The sequence below is a fragment of the Notolabrus celidotus genome, chromosome 5 (assembly GCF_009762535.1).
Source record: "Notolabrus celidotus isolate fNotCel1 chromosome 5, fNotCel1.pri, whole genome shotgun sequence".
In the NCBI taxonomy this organism is placed as follows: domain Eukaryota; kingdom Metazoa; phylum Chordata; class Actinopteri; order Labriformes; family Labridae; genus Notolabrus; species Notolabrus celidotus.
Genome location: NC_048276.1, coordinates 28,424,386 through 28,442,719, shown reverse-complemented (window position 1 = coordinate 28,442,719; position 18,334 = coordinate 28,424,386). Strand labels below are relative to the sequence as shown.

The window sequence follows — 18,334 nt, the reverse complement described above, 5'->3', positions numbered from 1 at the left end:
GGATCAAACTATGGGACAGAGGAAAGTTTGTGGAACTCTGCTAGCGACGACATCATTAAAGCGAGGCTGTTGTTGCTACCAGAGTTCCACAAACTTTCCTCTGTCCCATGGAGTGTAACCAATAAAATGGCGAATGACAATAAAATGGTCGGTGCTGCCGGATCGAACTATGGGACAGAGGAAAGTTTGTGGAACTCTGGTAGCAACAACATTCTTGCTTTAATGATGTCGACGAGGGTTGACTACAAGAGTCTGAAAAAAGAGAAATGTTGGAGAGTAAAAGCAGACGCACTCAAGCAATCTGGTAAGCAACTGTCATTAGCATTTACTGTCGTCTAGCCCAAGTGGCAATCTCCGGTCTTAAAAAATTACGTTGATGCGGAAGTGCTAAAAACTGCAGTTCCTCCAGTGTCCACTTGAGGCTGGCTGCAGAAACACTGGAAACTACATACACACCCATTCAAAGAGCTGATCTTTACAGCATAAATATACATGTTTACTGCCTGGTTCAAAACACTTTACACGGGTGAATTTATTATAACTCTTTATTTTTGAAGGTATTAAGTTACGTGTTTTGCCTAATTAGAGGCACGGCTTACTTGACTAAAGGCGGGAACACTGTAGCTGTTAACTCTGCCTCTTTGCCTCTTGTTAGGTCAACTGAAGTTATGTTGAGTAACCCCCAATTTATACAGGATGTGCCGCGTTGCGTTACTGCTGCGCTGCAAGTTTGCTCCGTCCGAGGGCTTGCGCCCTGCTGCACAGGACGCGTGTTTGGAGCGTAGCGCCAGCTCAGAGCAGCCAGGATCAGCTGGGTCCGGCATAGAGAGAACTACACACCAACAACAGATTACAGAGCCTTTCTGTGGTTGAATTTCAGTTCATTTGGATAGTATTTTGTTACTTTTGTGCTTCAATCATGACTGAGTTTGCTGGATAACTATTCAGTTTCGTTTTTGCAGGTTTAGATGAGTTTAAAATGAATAATTCTGCTTTATTTTGTTGCCCTGTTACCTTCTGACACAGTTATCATCTTAAAGTCCTGTTGTAGTCGACATGGATCACATATGTGGCTGGTTGTAGCTTACATCCATAATCGATGAGTATTTCTGATCCATACGATCTTTTAAACGGTCGGGATGTTCTTTTAATTTTGAAATTGGCGGATGTGCATGTGATCGTTGTGCCTTGCTTCCTGTCCAGGTTGGTCTTCTGTGCAGATTGACGCGTGCTTGGCTCGGGCTTCGTCGAAAATAGACTCAAAGCATATTTTTGGCGGAGCGGCGCAGAGGCACGCTCCCAAGACAGAGCTGAGACGCGCCGTCGCACTCCTTAAGTGAACATGAGCATTAACTAAAATGGGAACGTGGACATTAAACGTGTTCAAAATGCACAGCAGAAGTTGTCTCTGTGCTCTTCCTTTACCCACATCCTGAAAGTTTATTTAATCAAGTGTTTTAAGTTAATAGTTAAAGCCGAGTCAACACACTGCGTGACTAACGACTCTGCTTTGAGCTGGTAGGTTTTGAGTTTCCTTCACTGTCGCTGTTGCTCGTTTCAGCTGCGTTTACATTCCGCTCCAAACATTTTTATGCCTGCCTACCTCTTACCCTGCGACATGATTGGCTGTTTAATGGGGTCTTCTTCTTCTGACTAATGTTGGGTGGCAACTAGCATTAAGGCTCATTAGCGCCCTCTCTCTTTCCAGTGGTTTGGGGGGGTGTAATTAAAGATTTAAATATATACACTTTTTGTCGAACATTTGTTATATTTATATTGAGAAAAATTATATCACAATAATTATGGTTATCAAATTATCACCCAGCCCTATGTTGAGTCAGTATTTCCAACATGGCGAATGCCAACAATAGGCTCCTAAACTTCAGAAACAAATGGGTGATGTCACGGAGACTATGTCCATGTTTTTTATACAGACTATGGTCTAGCGCAGCGACCTTTGATGATTGGTCAGGTATTATTGTGTAATCTGACCTCAGCATTAGGCTGAGACCTCCTGAAGGACTAGTCTAGGTTCAAACCCCAGCCAGGGCACAAAATGGACTAAATATAAAAAACCACACACTGCAGCGTCATACATCTGAAACCCACAATTCTTACTTTCATCTTTGAATCTGCTGAATGTTTCCACCAGAAACTGAGAAATTCTACAGTCTATAGAAATGGAAAACAAAATGCTTAACCTGATCTCAGAGCGCCTGGTGGGATGTCTTTTAATTCCTTTATTGTCCAACCAGCGATCAAAAACCCACAGAGATTAGAGATTAGTCTGTAGACGTGTCGTTGATAATCATGGGGATAATGATAGCAGCTGATTTATGGATGCAGATCTTATAAACACGAGTCATTACAGCATTGGCCACCAGAGGGCGATGTGACTGGTCTGTAAACGGGTCATTTTGTTTATTTTTGGACGGTCTCATTAGAGTGAGAGACAATTCTTCACACAGCTCACAGAAAACAAACTTCCTCCTCTTTATTCTCCTGCTCAGGTTTTTCCTTCTGTCGTTTTCCCCCCTCTCACTCACTCTCTCTCTCTCTCTCTCTCTCTCTCTCTCTCTCTCTCTGCGTCTCTCTCTCTGCATCTCTCTCCCTAAGGCGCTATAATCCTGATGGTCCCTGGTGTTATTAGAGAGAGAGTGTGTGTCAGAGAGAGAGAGAGAGAGGGAGAGAGAGCGGGAGAGAGAGAGATGCTGGTGTAGTCGAGTTGAGTGAGATGCTCAGTAACCGAAGGCAACGCAACAATGCCGCACGACCACTGGTGAGTCTGGCATCTCCTCTCCTCCTCCATCTGTGCGTCCCCCCCCCCCCCCCCCGTGTGTGTGTGTGTGTGTGTGTGTGTGTGTATTTAGATATGTGTGTGTTTATTTTCACTGGAGCTTCTTTCTCATGCGTTCAAGAGTTTATGTACTGTTAGGATGTAGGAGTGATCATCAGGTTGCATATTGGTGTTTTTTATAACTGGTGTTTGTAGACGTGTGTGTGTGTGTGTGTGCGTGTGTGTGTATGTGTGAGCGTTCATGTTAAAGCTGTTGCTCTGACCTTTAAATCAGCTCATGTGTCAGTTTGAACTCTTGATTTCCCCTCAGGAGCAGGAGGTTTGACAGCAGAGATCTGTCTCTGATCGGGCGGAAACTTGAATCTTCAGCTCTGCAGCCTAAGCTCAGGAGATAAAATACGACAGAATATCCAGATTTATACTGGCGGAAACAACGATGAGAGGAAATAGAGCCACATTTTCATTAAACATTTAGATTAAAAGTCTAATTTTGACCGATTTAGACCAAATGTGACCATTCTGAAGGAAACGTCCGATGGATGGAAATGATGCCGCATGAAATCCCTAAAAACATGATTTCTGCTGCACCGTTTATTAGTCAAACACATTTTCCAAAAGTACATTAAGCCTGTGGTGTGTGTGTGTGTGCCTGTGGTGTGTGTGTGTGTGCCTGTATGCATATATATGCATATAAATGTGTGAATTTAAAGGGCAGACGGTCCGTCTGTCTAGAAACAGAAGCCAGCAGCGTCTCCCCTCTCCCTTCCTGCTGCTGCCGCTGCTGTTGTTATTTATGATGTTGTTTTCGCCACTTTGTCTTTTTTATGTTGTTGTTGATGACACCGACTCATTTGGCATCCAGAGAATTCAACTCCAAAAACAAGAGAAGAAGAAGAGAAAACAGATGTGTGGCTGCAGACAAACATCCCTGCAGGTGGTGGAGTAATACTCTCGACTATAACCTCAGCAAATGTGCAGATTTATGTTTTTAATGAGGAGGAGCAGCAGAGTGAAGTGTGTGTTTTACACAGAGTCTCAGCAGTGCCCCCGGAGGCTGCAGTGGTCATTAAATCCACAATATTAAAGTTACTGGTTACATAAGAAGTAGACAAATGTTACCTTTTGGTTTCAAAGTGAAGCAATGCAGAAGTATTTTATTTTCAAGTCTTATTCAACCCAGCATGATGTTCATTTAGTCAGTGATGGTCCATTTAGATCCACAGAGAGCAGGAAGAGGGGCGGAGTCAGACAGGGGACACCTGGGACTGATCGGTCAATACCACCTGTCTTATCTAAGGTGGGCTTTTTTTTGGCATAGTGAGACTTCTTACAAATTGCCACTGATTTTTCCTGTCCACTCCATGTCACAGTTTCTCTTGGAGATTCATAACAGCACCTAAAATACATTACCCATGGTGCACTTCATGTCGTTCGCAAACTTGCAAGTCTTTACAGTGTTGGATAAACAAGGAGAGTCGGAGTCAAAGGACGACAGTGATGTGGTCCTGGCTTCACAAAGAGCATGTCAGATTTTATGTGTTTACAACAGAGCCTGGCTGGCTGCTAGCTGCTCATATCTCATCTTAAGGCAATGTTTGAATAAATTTACCACATATCAGCTAAAAACAACCAATAAATGTTGCTTTTATTAATAATCAATAGGCCTACACATTCAGACTCAGTAGGTGTCATTATGCAAGCCCCCTTATATTTATAATACAGAGAAGAAGAACAAGAGCAGCCGCAACAAGCTGACAAGAGAGTGAACATGGCGCCACCTATGTGGATGTTTTTTTCTCTGTTTGCCAGTTGCACAACATGGAGAGCAGGAAAAGTCCTCAAGTTTTAACTCAACAAATCTTTAAGTCACATGAAAATTTGTCTTCGTAACAAAGATGTGTTGAAGAAACATAAAGCAGCAGTCGCAGCTGGCTTTGGCAAAGTGAGCTTATTCGACAGATATTTGAGAGCTGCAGAAAGTCTATCAGAGACGACCCAAAGCTAATGACAATCAGTGAATGTACAGCACCTGATGTTCATGTTTCTTCAGGTCGCGACTAAGGATTTCAACAGCTAATATTTGGAACAGTATCCTGAGTCTCTTTGGACATATCCCTACCTGCCATGTATGATGTGATCTCTACACACACTCACAGTCTCATCCACAACAACGTAAGGGACACAAGTCTGACCACGGACAGATGGACATCTGACGATTGTCCAGAGAGTATGCTGAGTGTGACGCCCCTGGATAAACAAGTACAAAATGTGACTATACATAATTATAATTGTGGTCATCGTACCAAGAGCAGGTTATTATCAGTTTGTGGGTACCCGCTCAGAAAAATCGACATCATTCATTCCTCTTAAAGCACTGTATTTCTGGCTCTTAATCTCCATTGTTGCACGTGGTTAACGAAAAAAGCATTTTGGGACACCTGCACAGGTTGATTTCCTGTGACTCCTGAATGAAGCCAGCAGAAGCAGATGTCCTCAGGTTGATGCAGACTGATGAAAAGTCACTCTTTCCCTTCTGGTCAACAGAGAGGATCACTTTTACTGCTGTCAAAGGACCTTTGACCAAACTGGAGATTTCTTGATCAGCTGCTGATCTGAAGGGAAAGAATAAACTGAGTAACCCGTGTGATTTGGTGTAAGTCATATTAAAGAGTTGCTTCAGTAGGATATGTCTCCCTAGGAGCATCTGTCACTTCAGATCTGTTGAAGCTCAGCTGGTGGGGTTTGTTACAGAAGAACAAAGTCCCTCAGCCTGCCCCGCTCTAAATTTAAACCTCTTCCAGGCTTTGATAGAGGCTGGCGTCACTCTCTGCCTGTTCCTTCGTCTCCCCCCTGCGTGGTCAGCTCTTTGTGAGAGGCTCAATCTGCTGTGAAAACCCTCAGGGATGTGTCTGTGAGGACACGGAGGACTTGGATGGAGACTCTGGACTCGTCACTGGTTTTGTTGTGATTTTTGTGGACAGAACCTCAGTGTTGCTGGGAGTCAAAGAGTGTCTCATGTGTCCGTTTGGGGAAAAAAAACTCTGCTTTTTACTTATTATCATTCTGTTGTAGTGACTCTATTGAACCTTGACCTCCACTTTTCCCTGCGACAGTGAGGTGTGAAGGTGAGGTTGGGAATCAGAGCAGCTGATTGGATTGACATTGGAACCAGAGCATGCTCTGATGGGGTTCAAAACTTTCTATAACCAAGAATCTGACGATTGATCGACTTTTTAGACATTTTATTTATTTCAGGAGGGACGAAGGGCACACTGGGACACTCTTCTGTCACAACACTCAGCCATCAGACAAAGACTTGAGTCATTATATTGTTTAAGGGATATAATCAGGGGTCACGTTGCATTGATGGTGAGCAGTTTTTGGTTCCTGCCCTTGGTACATGGGATGAGCTATGTTATGTCTGTTTTCTGATCCGTAATCCTGATTATCACCACCAGTGTCATGAAGGATTAAAAAGTAGATCACAGGACTTAATAACAAAAAATCTTGGAAAGGCAACATGGAGGAAAACAGTCAGACTGTATACGATCACCTTTCCCAATTCCCAGTGGGAAGGGGTGATTATACGATGGATAATATTTACAGTGGACTAAAGAAAGACTGGTGTTGAGGTGTAAAATGCCGAAGAAATTGTATTACTGTGCTTTTCCAAATAAAAATAAAATAAAATAAAATAAAATGTAGATCACATAACAGTAACATGACTCCTAGAAACCAAACAATCACTTCTACTTGATCGACTTTGAACTTATTTTTTGGCCTTTTGAAATAAAAGCATGGAAAATTTGGAAAGCCTGAAAATGTCCAAAGTATCAGTCTGCTGCGAAGGACATGAATCAATAAGTTGTTAGAGGGGTTATATGAGATTTGCAATCCTGATTGTCACTACAAAACAAGACAGTCCCAGAGATCCAAAACGGTAACTTCTGACACCTAGGGATCCAGTAATCACGTGAACTGGATCGACTCTTAAGATGTCTTCATGTCATTTGAGGAGGGAAGTAAGATCAACTGTGAAAGCTAGCTGCTCGGGAAATGTCAGGATCACAGGTCGACTCAGAATGAGGGTTACTTTTGGGATCCTAATAAGTCAACACCAGAATAACCTGTCAGTTAAACTAATTATTAATATTTCTATTATTACTATAGGCCTGAAATGTGGATCGTATGTTGTGTCTACAATGTAATACAGCCTCTCACCACTGGCTGGAGCTGTAGCTCTAGTTAATGTCTGCTGCCATAATGCTCTAAAGCGCTACTACCTGGATGTAAACAAGCACAGATGACCGATGTCATCTGGTAGCGTGGCATGGTTTGTCAGAATGTTGATTGAGTAAATGGAGATAAACTCTATCAGGGCATTGAAGAACCAGCACAGGCGTGTGGATGTTAACCTAAGAGGAGGACTGAAGGCTGGAATTATTGTTATCGTCAGTCAGCTGAGGAAAAGGGTTTTCAGCTTGTTCTTATTTGTAGATAGTGGAAGCTGACATAATCCTGGTTGCATAGCCAATGCAAATGTAAACTCTGAACTGGTTGGGTCTGTACTTTCAAAATTCCTAAATATGTGGACCAGGACCTGAAACAGGAAACCCAACAAGACAGCTTCCTGTGTTGTTTCTTTGTGCAGGGTTGGTATTTCTCTTGCTGCCTCTTTAACTGTAAGCCAAAGGGAAACTTGTGAACACTGGTTTGAAGATGTCAGTTTAAATCAGCTCTGAGCTAGCACAGATCAGATTCAGATCTTCTCTATAACTGAAGTGTTTATCATTGTATTAAGTGTTCTGTCAGAAAGTTCCAAGCCTTTAGATACAGACACTGCTTGACTCTGATACACAAGACATCTAGAGACAATCTCTTCAGAGGGCTCTGACGATGAATGCAGGTTTGAGTTAACTGCTGTAACGGGAGCTGTTGCCAAATAGGATTGTATTAGTTATCATACTCATTGTTTTCTACTTGAAATATATCCCACTGTCTCTTTGGATTTTGACCATCCAATGTCGACCAGGATGGCGATAATTTAGAGAGAAGTAATAGGATAACAATTTGCAAGATTCCCTCCAGTTATAGGTTAAAAGAACCTTTAAATCTAAAATTTAAAAGTGATTGTGTGCCCCACCCTGCGACCCATCAGAGAGAGATGGCTCCCATGTACAATAAATATGGTGGATGACAAAGTTTGTCCCTGGATTTCTTGGCACTTCGTTTGGAGAATCACACAGGTTAAACATGACTCACAGAGGCTGAAGTAGAAGTTCAGTTTTGTAATGAGCCACAAAGAAAGGGACTGAAGTTGAGTAGAACTGGCTCCAAGCAGTGAGGATAAGTGACTTTCTCAATGTGGTAAAAAAAACCCTGTACCATTACTGTGAGAGTCTGACCCCTGCAGCTGAAGCATTAGAGATGGACTGTTTCAGTTTGAGTACTCTGACAGCAGCTGGCTGATTGTAATAGAAAGTGGCCTCGTAGAAAAGAAGAAGTCCTCGTAAGAGTCGGATCAGTTTCAAAACAACAAACAGGAACAGGAAAATGAAGCTTGTGTGCTCAGTCAAGACCAGATGATATTGGCCTTTAACTGAAACGTGAAGTTGGTGTCCTGCTGCTGTCACTTTACTTCATGGTGGAGGAACTCAAGGGTTAAATTTAAATGTTAATGAACAGCTTTGATGTTCTCCCTGAGCCTTGCGGGCATCCTGGTTTGGAAAGAAAATTCATAAATACATTTTTCATGACTTTACAGGCTGGAAAATTACCTGAAACGGCTCCAAACGGGTACAGATGAAACTGAAAAACATCCTCATGTATCTATATTTAATTTATAAGCAGTGAATGCTTTGTAACACAGTGTGATGTAGATGTGAGGACACACTCTGTTAACATGGATCAGTAAACAGCTGTAGCATCTGCTGTCAGGATGTATACAGTAGATAAATACTTAATTATATAAAGGACTGATGTGATCATGCAATAAAAAGTACTGAAAAACAGTTCAGACCTCTTATAGGGAATAAAGATACATGTCTTTGTTGTGATCCATAAAATTGATCAAACTGATTTTAGGTTGCATGTTCAGACACAGTTCCTGGACCAAAGCCAACCAGAAAAGAAGTGGGCAACTGGGTTCAAATCCAACCTTGCCCTTTGCCACGTTTTTACCATAGACTGTATATAAAATGGACAGCGTTGATCCGCCTCTTTCCATTGTACAGTTCTGAAGCCAAAAAAACAGGGCGCAGCCATTGTGCAGCCAGAGTCTGCGAAGCCACAGAATTTCTGTGGTTGCCACGGTAATTTCTGTGTCGGCACGGTAACGAGCTCCGCCCTACAGCGTAGCGTCACAAGATCCTATGGAGTTTCCCTCTACGGCGGCTGTCAATCAAAGCAAACCCGGAAGTAAAACCCCGTTTTTAACCTCTGATAACTAACGAAAAAGAAACTTTTCAGAAAAAAGAGGCCTTGAACACAAAACAGTGAAATACTAACTGACATTGGACAAAATTAGGAAGGAAAATGTAAGGGACTAGACATGTATTGAAAGCACAAGGCTTGACAGCATAGTTGACAATGTGAGGCCAGAAAGCATAATGTCGGACAGCAAGAGGTTAAACAGCATGAGGTTAAACAGCATGAGGTTGAACAGCGTGAGGTCGGACAGCGTGAGGTCAGACAGCTTGAGGTCAGACAGCGTGAGGTCGGACAGCGTGAGGTCGGACAACGTGAGGTCAGACAGCGTGAGGTCAGACAGCGTGAGGACAGACAGCTTGAGGTCAGACAGCGTGAGGTCGGACAGCGTGAGGTCGGACAACGTGAGGTCAGAAAGCATGAGGTTGGACAGCATGAGGATGGACAGCTTGAGGTCAGACAGCGTGAGGTCGGACAGCGTGAGGTCGGACAACGTGAGGTCAGAAAGCATGAGGTTGGACAGCATGAGGATGGACAGCGTGAGGTCTGATGGTGTAAGGTTTGACAGTAAGAAAGGGCACTCTGTTAGGTCGGAAAGGGTGAGGTGAGACAGGGTGTGTTCAGACAGCGTGAGGTTAAACAGCGTGAGGCCAAACAGGATGAGTGTAAGGGCGGATGGTGTGAGGTTTGACAGTAAGAGGGGCACTATATGAAGTCAGACAGTTTGAATTCATATAGTGCCCTGTTAGAAAGTTTCAGGTCAGATAGTTTGAGGTTAAACAGTTTGACGGCAGACAGTGTGAAGTCAGATGATGTAAGGTTTAACAGCAAAAGGGGGAACTTTGTGAGGTTGTACAGCATGAGATCACACAGCATGAGGTCAAACAGCATGAGATCAGACAGCGTGAGGTCAAACAGCACAAGGTCAGACAGTTTGAGGTCAGATGGTGTGAGGTTTTAAAGTAATAGGGGGCACTTTGAGGTCAGATGGTGTGAGGTTTGATAGTAATATGGGGCACTGAAGTCAGATGGTGTGAGGTTTGACAGTAATATGGGGCACTTTGAGGTCAGATGGTGTGAGGTTTGATAGTAATATGGGGCACTGATGTAAGATGGTTTGAGGTTTGACAGTAATATGGGGCACTGTGAGGTCAGATGGTGTGAGGTTTGACAGTAATATGGGACACTGTGAGGTCAGATGGTGTGAGGTTTGACAGTAATAGAGGGCACTGTGTGAGGTCAGATGGTGTGAGGTCAGATAGTGTGAGGTCAGAGGATGTGAGATTTGACAGTAAGAAGGAGCACTATATGAAGTCAGACAGTTTCAGGTCAAATAGTTAGAGGTTAAACAGTTTGAGGTCGGACAGCGTAAGGTCGGACAGCATGAGGTCAGATTATGTTAGGTTTGATAGTAAAAGGAGGAACTGTGTGAGGTTGAAAAGCACGAGGTCATACAGCACAATGTCAGACAATGTAAGGTGTCAGACAGTGGGAGGTCAAACAGCATGAGGTCAGACAGTGTATAAAAACACGTGCAAACTTGATAGCACGCGCAAAGCAGATTTACTAACCGGGTGCATTGAGGACTGCGTCGGTCAAATGAGCAAAATAGCACTCGCTATGTGATTTATCAAACCTGAAGCAGATAGCGAGCAGTATTTTTGCATCTATATTTAGCACGTTTGAAAGGCAGGTGCAAACTGGCACAGCGTTACGCACACATGGCTGCGGTCACTGCAAAGCTCATCATAACTTTACAACATGTCCGCAAAAGCTGGTCTTACAAGCATTAATACAGTTTTTACACACAGTTATGTCATTTTGAAGTCAATCAAACGGACATGAAGTCTAACAAACCAAGAGAACAACACAAATAAATAAATAAAACAACACAAATTCAAAGTAGTTCAGCACCACGGCTAGCGACCACATCATTCTGACACCCACTTTAACTTTTTCAACTAGCACAGTACGTCACTGTATCAACAGCTATAAAGTTTAGTAAAACTGGCACAGCGGCCCACATCTTCACATACAAACAAAAAATCAATATGAAGTACTCGGCCTACTCACCACTATTTGGACGAGCCTTAAGCTCTGCGGACTTACCCACGATGCGCTGTATGTCCATTTTCTTGGCTCTGTCACTCTCATTAGATAACAAGACATGTCTGTGGGTTCCACTGAACGAAGCCGTAGTTTTGACGCTCTCAAAATCTCCCAAAAAATCCACTCGACAACTCGATGACAAGTTCAACTGTTTACTTAAGAAAAAAATAATAGAACAGCACAGAAAGGTGTCAATTTTCCAAATGTTTTATCCACAAAATGCAGAAAGAATAAAAGAGAGCTTCAGAGAGAGGTCAAAAAGCTGTGTGGCTCCACTCTCTCTGCTTGTCTAACTGCTCATTAATTCAAAAACAAACTTAACAAGGGGATGGAGCTACATCATCCATGCTTTAGCCACCCATCCAATACATGACAATCTATATCACACATCCACATACCATTTTAATATTATGAGAAATTACTTACATCATTATTAACTTTAACTATTTATGCATATTATTATTTGTACATTAACTTAAATTATTATAACACCATGAATTGTATTTAGGCTCCTACAATGTCCACTCAGTCTCTCCTGTCCCATCATGCTCATCAAGGGGTTTTTAGTTAGTTTTAACTTGGAGAATGAGCGCTCAGAAGGTGCAACGTTGACAGGAAGAGTAAAAAATAAAAGCAGGGACAGGCCTCATCAAATTGCTCTCTAAACTCCATCAAAACGCTGATTGAGCTTTGGAGTAGAGTAGATGCGTTTATTTCATCGGCAGATCTTCTGTTTTTTCTCACAGCATTCACCTTTTCACAGATGGCCTCCCAAATCTGGAGTTCACCGATGTGTTTATTTCCCTCCTCCACAAAGACCTCCAACTCCACGGCTTCAAACTTCATTTATTGCTAAAGACCACTCTGCTCTCTCAAACTCTCCATGGTGACAGCACACGCAAAATACTCATTAAAGGGTGGTCCGCATCACTTTTGCACTTGTTATCAGTTGCACACGCAGTCATAGTAGATCACCCGCAACATGCCCAGAAATAGCAAGTGCAAAATTATTATTTGCACACGCAAATTAGCGCTCGTTATTTTGGATCTTAGTAGATCAGGCCCAAAGTGCGGTCAGACAATGTGAGGTCAAACAGCGTAAGGTCGGACAGTTTAGGTCAGATGGCGTGAGGTTAGACAGCTTGAGGTTGGATAGCATGAAGTTGGATAATGTAACGTTTGAAGAGGGGGCACTAAATGAGGTCGGACAGCGTACGGTCAGACAATGTGAGGTCAAACAGCGTGAGGTCGGACAGTTTAGGTCAGACAGCGTAAAGTTTGATGGTTTGGTATTTGACAGTGTAAGGTCAGACAGCACAGCTTTGTTCACCTGGCTGCTCTGCAGCTCTCTGCTCCTGCGAGGACTGTCAGTTTAATGATCCAAACACCACAGAAGCACACATTGATAGCATCCTGTTACAACCAGCTGTGCTGCTGCCCACTGTGATTGACTCTGTGGATGACAGCGCTGTCAGCAGCCAGACGGGACAGACAGATTCTGTTGGCTTTGGAGCTGAGCATGAGCAAAACAAACACTTTGTCTGTCTCTGACTGTGAGACTGAGACTCTATCTAATGTCTCATCCAGCTGATAACGAGGGGACACATTAAAACATGAGACTGGAGGAAGATGATAAGACTTGATGGGGGAAAGTAACAGCCTTCATCTCTGAGTCTACCTTGGCGTCACGATGATAGGAGGTAAGAAAGCTGCATGGCTGATCACTGTCAGAAGGCATGGTCAGCCCGTATCAGCACTAAATGTTCCTGTACACTTGGAGGTTCTTTTTAAGGGTGCTAAAATAGTCTCCAAAACTTTATTTAGACTCTGGTCTCTGTGGCTGAAACATCCCTGCAGAGGTTCTTCACATGTAGGACCATGTGGACCTGACAATATGGACCTGACCTGACCTCTTGTTAATCTGACCTGATGAAACCAGTCATTTCAGAGGGAGCTCAGGATGAAGATAAAGAGACACTTTCCCAATCAAAAACTGAGAAACATGGCCTCTCTTCTTCCATCAGCATCAGCCCGGTTCTTTTTTCAAGACAACCTTTTTTCAGGACATAAAGTAACGAGTCTGATGAAGCAGCGAGGAGAGGCGGGTTTGACATTTGATAAAAGCACTCAGGAGGAGGAAGCTAAAGCAGGAACCTTTGAAAAGTTCGACCCTCTAGACAAGAGAACTTTTTAACACCTGGAACTCTGACAGGAACTAAATTTGGTCCTTTCTTCCTGAGCGTGGATTTAGTTCCTGAGTTCAAGAAAAGGTTCCTGGTCCTCTGGGAGATGTCTGAAACGATCTGTTGTCATCTTTGTTGTTTCGTTATCCTGCGTTTCAGTTTCTGGTTCCAAAATGAACTCATCCTGAACTTCATGTGTCAGGCTCCTGAGGCCTGGTGCATTGTGGGAATGGCCCGCAGGAGTACTTGACATCAGTGAGTCATGTGAACATGCGTGTATTAACGTGTGTGTGTGTGTGTGTGTGTGTGTGTGTCTCGCAGATGATGTGATCGGATATGACAGCCGCGATACCGAACCGGCTGAGAGTCGACTGAAAAGTGAAACTGTTGGTACACAAACACACCCACACAGATGCACACACACACACACACACACACACACACACACACACACACACACACACATTCTGATATAGATTTAAATGGACTAACTTAAGCATACATTTCAAAAGTTGCTGTTTCTTCACGGTATTACGTACGATCGTCTTTCATTACTACACCTCTGCCAAAGCCAGTCTAAGCATCTGCACACATGCTCTTTTGCACAACCCCCCCCCCCCACACACACACACACACACACACACACACACACACACACCCCTAACAGAGTGACCTTTTCTCTCTCAGCAGGTTTCGTGTCGCCTCTTACTCTCTGTCCTCATCCTCTTGTCGTCTCTTTGTGACCTTTCCTTCATTCCTGGACTCTAATCGCTGCCCCAGGAATTGAAAGTCCAGCCGCTGCTCCTCAGACATTTGTACTTCTGAATAAAAAAACAAAAAACAGCATTGGACTAGAAAGCTGGCTGACAACATAGAGACACATATTGAGATCAGACATGCTCTATGAGATGAGTTTGTTAGAAAGAGGAAAAATTAATAATTATCTAAACTGTTCATGAAGTTTAAAATAATCTGAGATTATATTATTAGGTCTGTATTTGTTGCACGTTTGGTCCTCCTGAAGTTGATTACCATCATTTTAAAATCAGCATCATAACTCTGCCCACTTTGAGTCTCTTTGTTCTGGACAATCACTGTGTCTCTCAATCTTTCATCCCTCTGCTGCTGAGGTTGTGAGTGACAGCTGGCCTCAGTCACGAGGGGTACACTCACTTTACAGAGAAGTGGCGCTATCTACTGTTGTGAATAAATATATCAGTATTCAAAAGTCTGGACCCTGAATAAGAGACCATCACACCTTTTCCAGGTGTTCTTCAAGGAAAAGAAAAATGTTTCATGATTAGCTGCCTATCGTCAGCTGTCGCCATATTGGAAATGCCGACTCAAACTAACTTCCGGTCAACCTAACAAGAGGTAAAGAGGCGGGCCTTTAGCCTCCTCTGTAACATCAACAGTGGTCCTGCCTGTCACTTAAGTCAGCTGTGCCTCTAATTTGGCAAAACTTTTAAGCTTGAAATCTTGAAAAATAAGTAATAATAAATTCACCCCCCGTACAGTGTTTGTCGATAGAGAATTGATCTATTCAGGCTTAAACTGTTGTTCGAACCAGCTTGTAAACATGTTTATTTCTGCTGTAAAGATCGTCTTTTCTGAATGGGTGTGTATATGGCTCCTGGTGCTTCTGCCGCCAGCCTCAAGTGGACACTTATGGAACTGCAGTTTTTAAAAAATAAATTTCTCAAGTTATATTTTTGGGCATTTTCGCCTATAATGGATAGAACAGCTGAAGAGAGACAGGAAAATGCGGGGAGCAGAGAGTGGGGGAGGACACGCAGTAAGGCTGGCATGGTCTGGTTAGGTCGAGGCTGGAATCAAACTAGGGATGTACATTTTAAGTATTTTCCGTGATCGATTTTTGGAAATGGTAACGATCAATAATCGATTAATTGATAAAAAAAAAAAATATTATTCTTACGTCAAAAACAATGCCAAATAGGTTGTTTTCCCCCTAAATTATATTTTCTACAGCAACAAAATGCAAATAACTGATGGGATTGAATACGGGCACACGTTTGACACGCAGAATATCAACGATCAGGCTCATTAAAATATTCTCTGCGGACATAATCTTATAAAGTGAAGGCTCATAATACTAACAGAAAAGTACTTCAGACTCACAGTGTCCAGTTTTCTGTCTACCTGTTCTTATTGAGAAAAATAAACATGTGTATTCGGTCAGGTGCCAGCCAGGAGCTCAACCGGGTCATAATCAGTCCCGCTGGAGAAAAGCCCAGACGGCTCTGATGTTGCTGATCTGCAAACGTAGCGTGTCAGAATTTCCCACCTGTCTGTTGCCTTCGTATCCAAAGTTGGGAAATATCCTGTTTAAAGCTGTCAACCTTTGTGTCCGTGTTGTTGTTGGCAGCAGTTTTGTATTGATCCTCTTTTAAAAAGCGCACGTGGAGACCTGACACACAGCCGTAGCCGCGAGCTGAGCGTCTCTGCTGTGCACCTTTAACAGCTGATTCACATCGAAACATGCTTTAAACCTAAAACACCTCTCTATATGGGTGTAATATGAGACCACATGATGTTTGTTCCACGTGACGGAAAATTGGTAACAAAAATGTGTGTTTCGAGTAATTTCTTAACAATCAATTAATCGATACTCAATTAATTGTGGTCATCCCTAAATCAATCCTATGACCTCTGCAACAAGGGCTATAGCCTCTGTAAATCAGGCGTGCGCTTAGACCGTTAGGCCAACGGCTCTCCGGAACTGCAGTTTCAACCATCCTGCATTAGCTTAACTTCTTAAGACTGGTGGTTGTGGCTTGGCCCAAACCTCTCAAGTATCAAATTTACCGTAAGCTGAGCTCAACTACCGCACAGATAACAAACTCTACATTCTGGACTTCAGGGTAAATAAAAAATAAAACCCTGCACAGTTTTTTTAAATAAAAAGTACGCTATAGAGACCCAAACTGTTTTTGTACCAGGCTGTAAACATTTTTATTTCTGCTGTAACATTTAACATGGGGCTCAATGGGGACTGACTCACAGCCTCTAGAGGACATTTGAGGAACTGCAGTTTTTGGGACTTCCTCCTTGGTTTTAATTTTCAACATTGCACATTGCTGCTTTGTTAAGACCCTAAAGGTTGACATGGCGTGTTATTGTATACAACATTTGAAATGAAAGCATCGTGGACTGTCAGACTGAGACTGACGGTGTGATTAATAAAGAAACTTTTGTCCTCCTTTAGAAGAGGAAGGAAAGTGTGTTTATTTGGGACCTTGTTAAGTTGTTTGAAGATAAAACACCAAAGTTTGCTGTTTATATCATGTTGGTAATCATCACTTCATTGCTCTAAATAACCTCCTCCTCCTCCTCCTCCTCTTCTGTCCTTTATGAATCCAAACTAATTTCAGCAATCTGACATTTCCACTGAAAAGAGATAAAAGGGGAACTGCCAGAGGGCCGGTGAGTACGCAGGGAGGACCATGACCTTGTGTTAATGTGTGTGTAACTGTCTGGGTGCGTATGTGTGTGTGAGTATGTGTGTGTGGGGGGGATACAAAGCGAGCAATGTTGCATAAAAACCTGTGAAAAAACAGAGCGACAGAGAAAAGAAAGGAAACAGCAGGGACTCTGAGGGTAAATTTAGACTGTTTGCAGCATTAGAATAAATCATTAGAGTGTGTCATTAAACATCTTCACAGATTATATCTTCATAACAAAGTCATGAAGAGGATGAAACAGTAATGATTATAATCAGCTGACTGTTCTCAGGTGTAATAACCCTTTGTGCTAAAACAAGGTCATGTGTGGAGACGTGATCACGAGGCCGTAGAGGAACCAGCTTGGATCCATTATTGTGTCGTCCTCTGTGACGCTGTGACACCTCAGCAGGACGGTTTAGCACCTCGGATCATGAACAGCCGATAATGAAGCCAAGACGTCATCAACAAGCTGAGATGAAGAGCAGTGCTCAGCGGGAGACAAACCTAGCATCTGAGCTTGAGGAGAGAGACGAGCCTGAAGGATTGTTTGTTTAGAGATGCTAACAGACCAGCTAGCTCTCTGTGGTCATGAAGGAGGCCGGTCTGTACTCCTGGTTGGTCCACGTGTTCTCCCAAAGATCTGAGACCTGAGTCATGGTACGAGTCACCACGCTGACACACACGCACCAGTCATCACCACCCAGTCCAAACCAGACATGCTTTGACGATCTGGCGGCTGATTGATGCTGTAATCTGATTGGCCGCTGGCTGATTTTAAGAGAAGTTTAATCCAGGTCAAAATCTTCATCAAGTTAGACAGCTGGTCACCATGGCAACCAGGTGGAGCGATGTTCAGCCGACCTGCACGAGGGCGAAGGAAATGAATGGTCTTTTAGCAGTTGGTGATTACAGTGTGTGTGTTTGTGTGTGTGTGTGTGTGTGTGTGTGTGTGTGTGTGTGTGTGTGTGTGTGTGGAACATGAAGTCATCTTCAGCTGAATGTGTGGAGGCTCCTGACAGATTGAAGCTCAATCTGTACAGACAGACTCATCACTCCTGTGTGTGTGTGTGTGTGTGTGTGTGTGTGTGTGTGTGTGTGTGTGTGTGTGTGTGTGTGTGTGTGTGTGTGTGTGTGTGTGTGGTGGTCTGAAAACAGGACACACACCCTCATCATGAACGAGAATTGTCCTGTATTTTTTAAATTTCTTCTTCTTGTTTTTTCGGATCAGTTCTTTGATATTTGTCTTTGTGGAAACTCTCAGATATCGTTTGAGATATTTGTTTAACAAACGGGAAGCACACAGACGGTAACGTAGACTAAAAAAAGACACAAACATTGTTCCCCGTGTGAGATAC

General features: G+C 43.0%; 1 protein-coding gene across 1 annotated transcript in view; it reads left to right on the top strand.

Moving 5' to 3' along the window:
- The window catches only part of LOC117813425 (rap1 GTPase-activating protein 2-like), a 49,704-nt gene that overhangs the window by 10,796 nt on the left and 20,574 nt on the right, over positions 1–18,334 (top strand). The window lies entirely within an intron of this gene.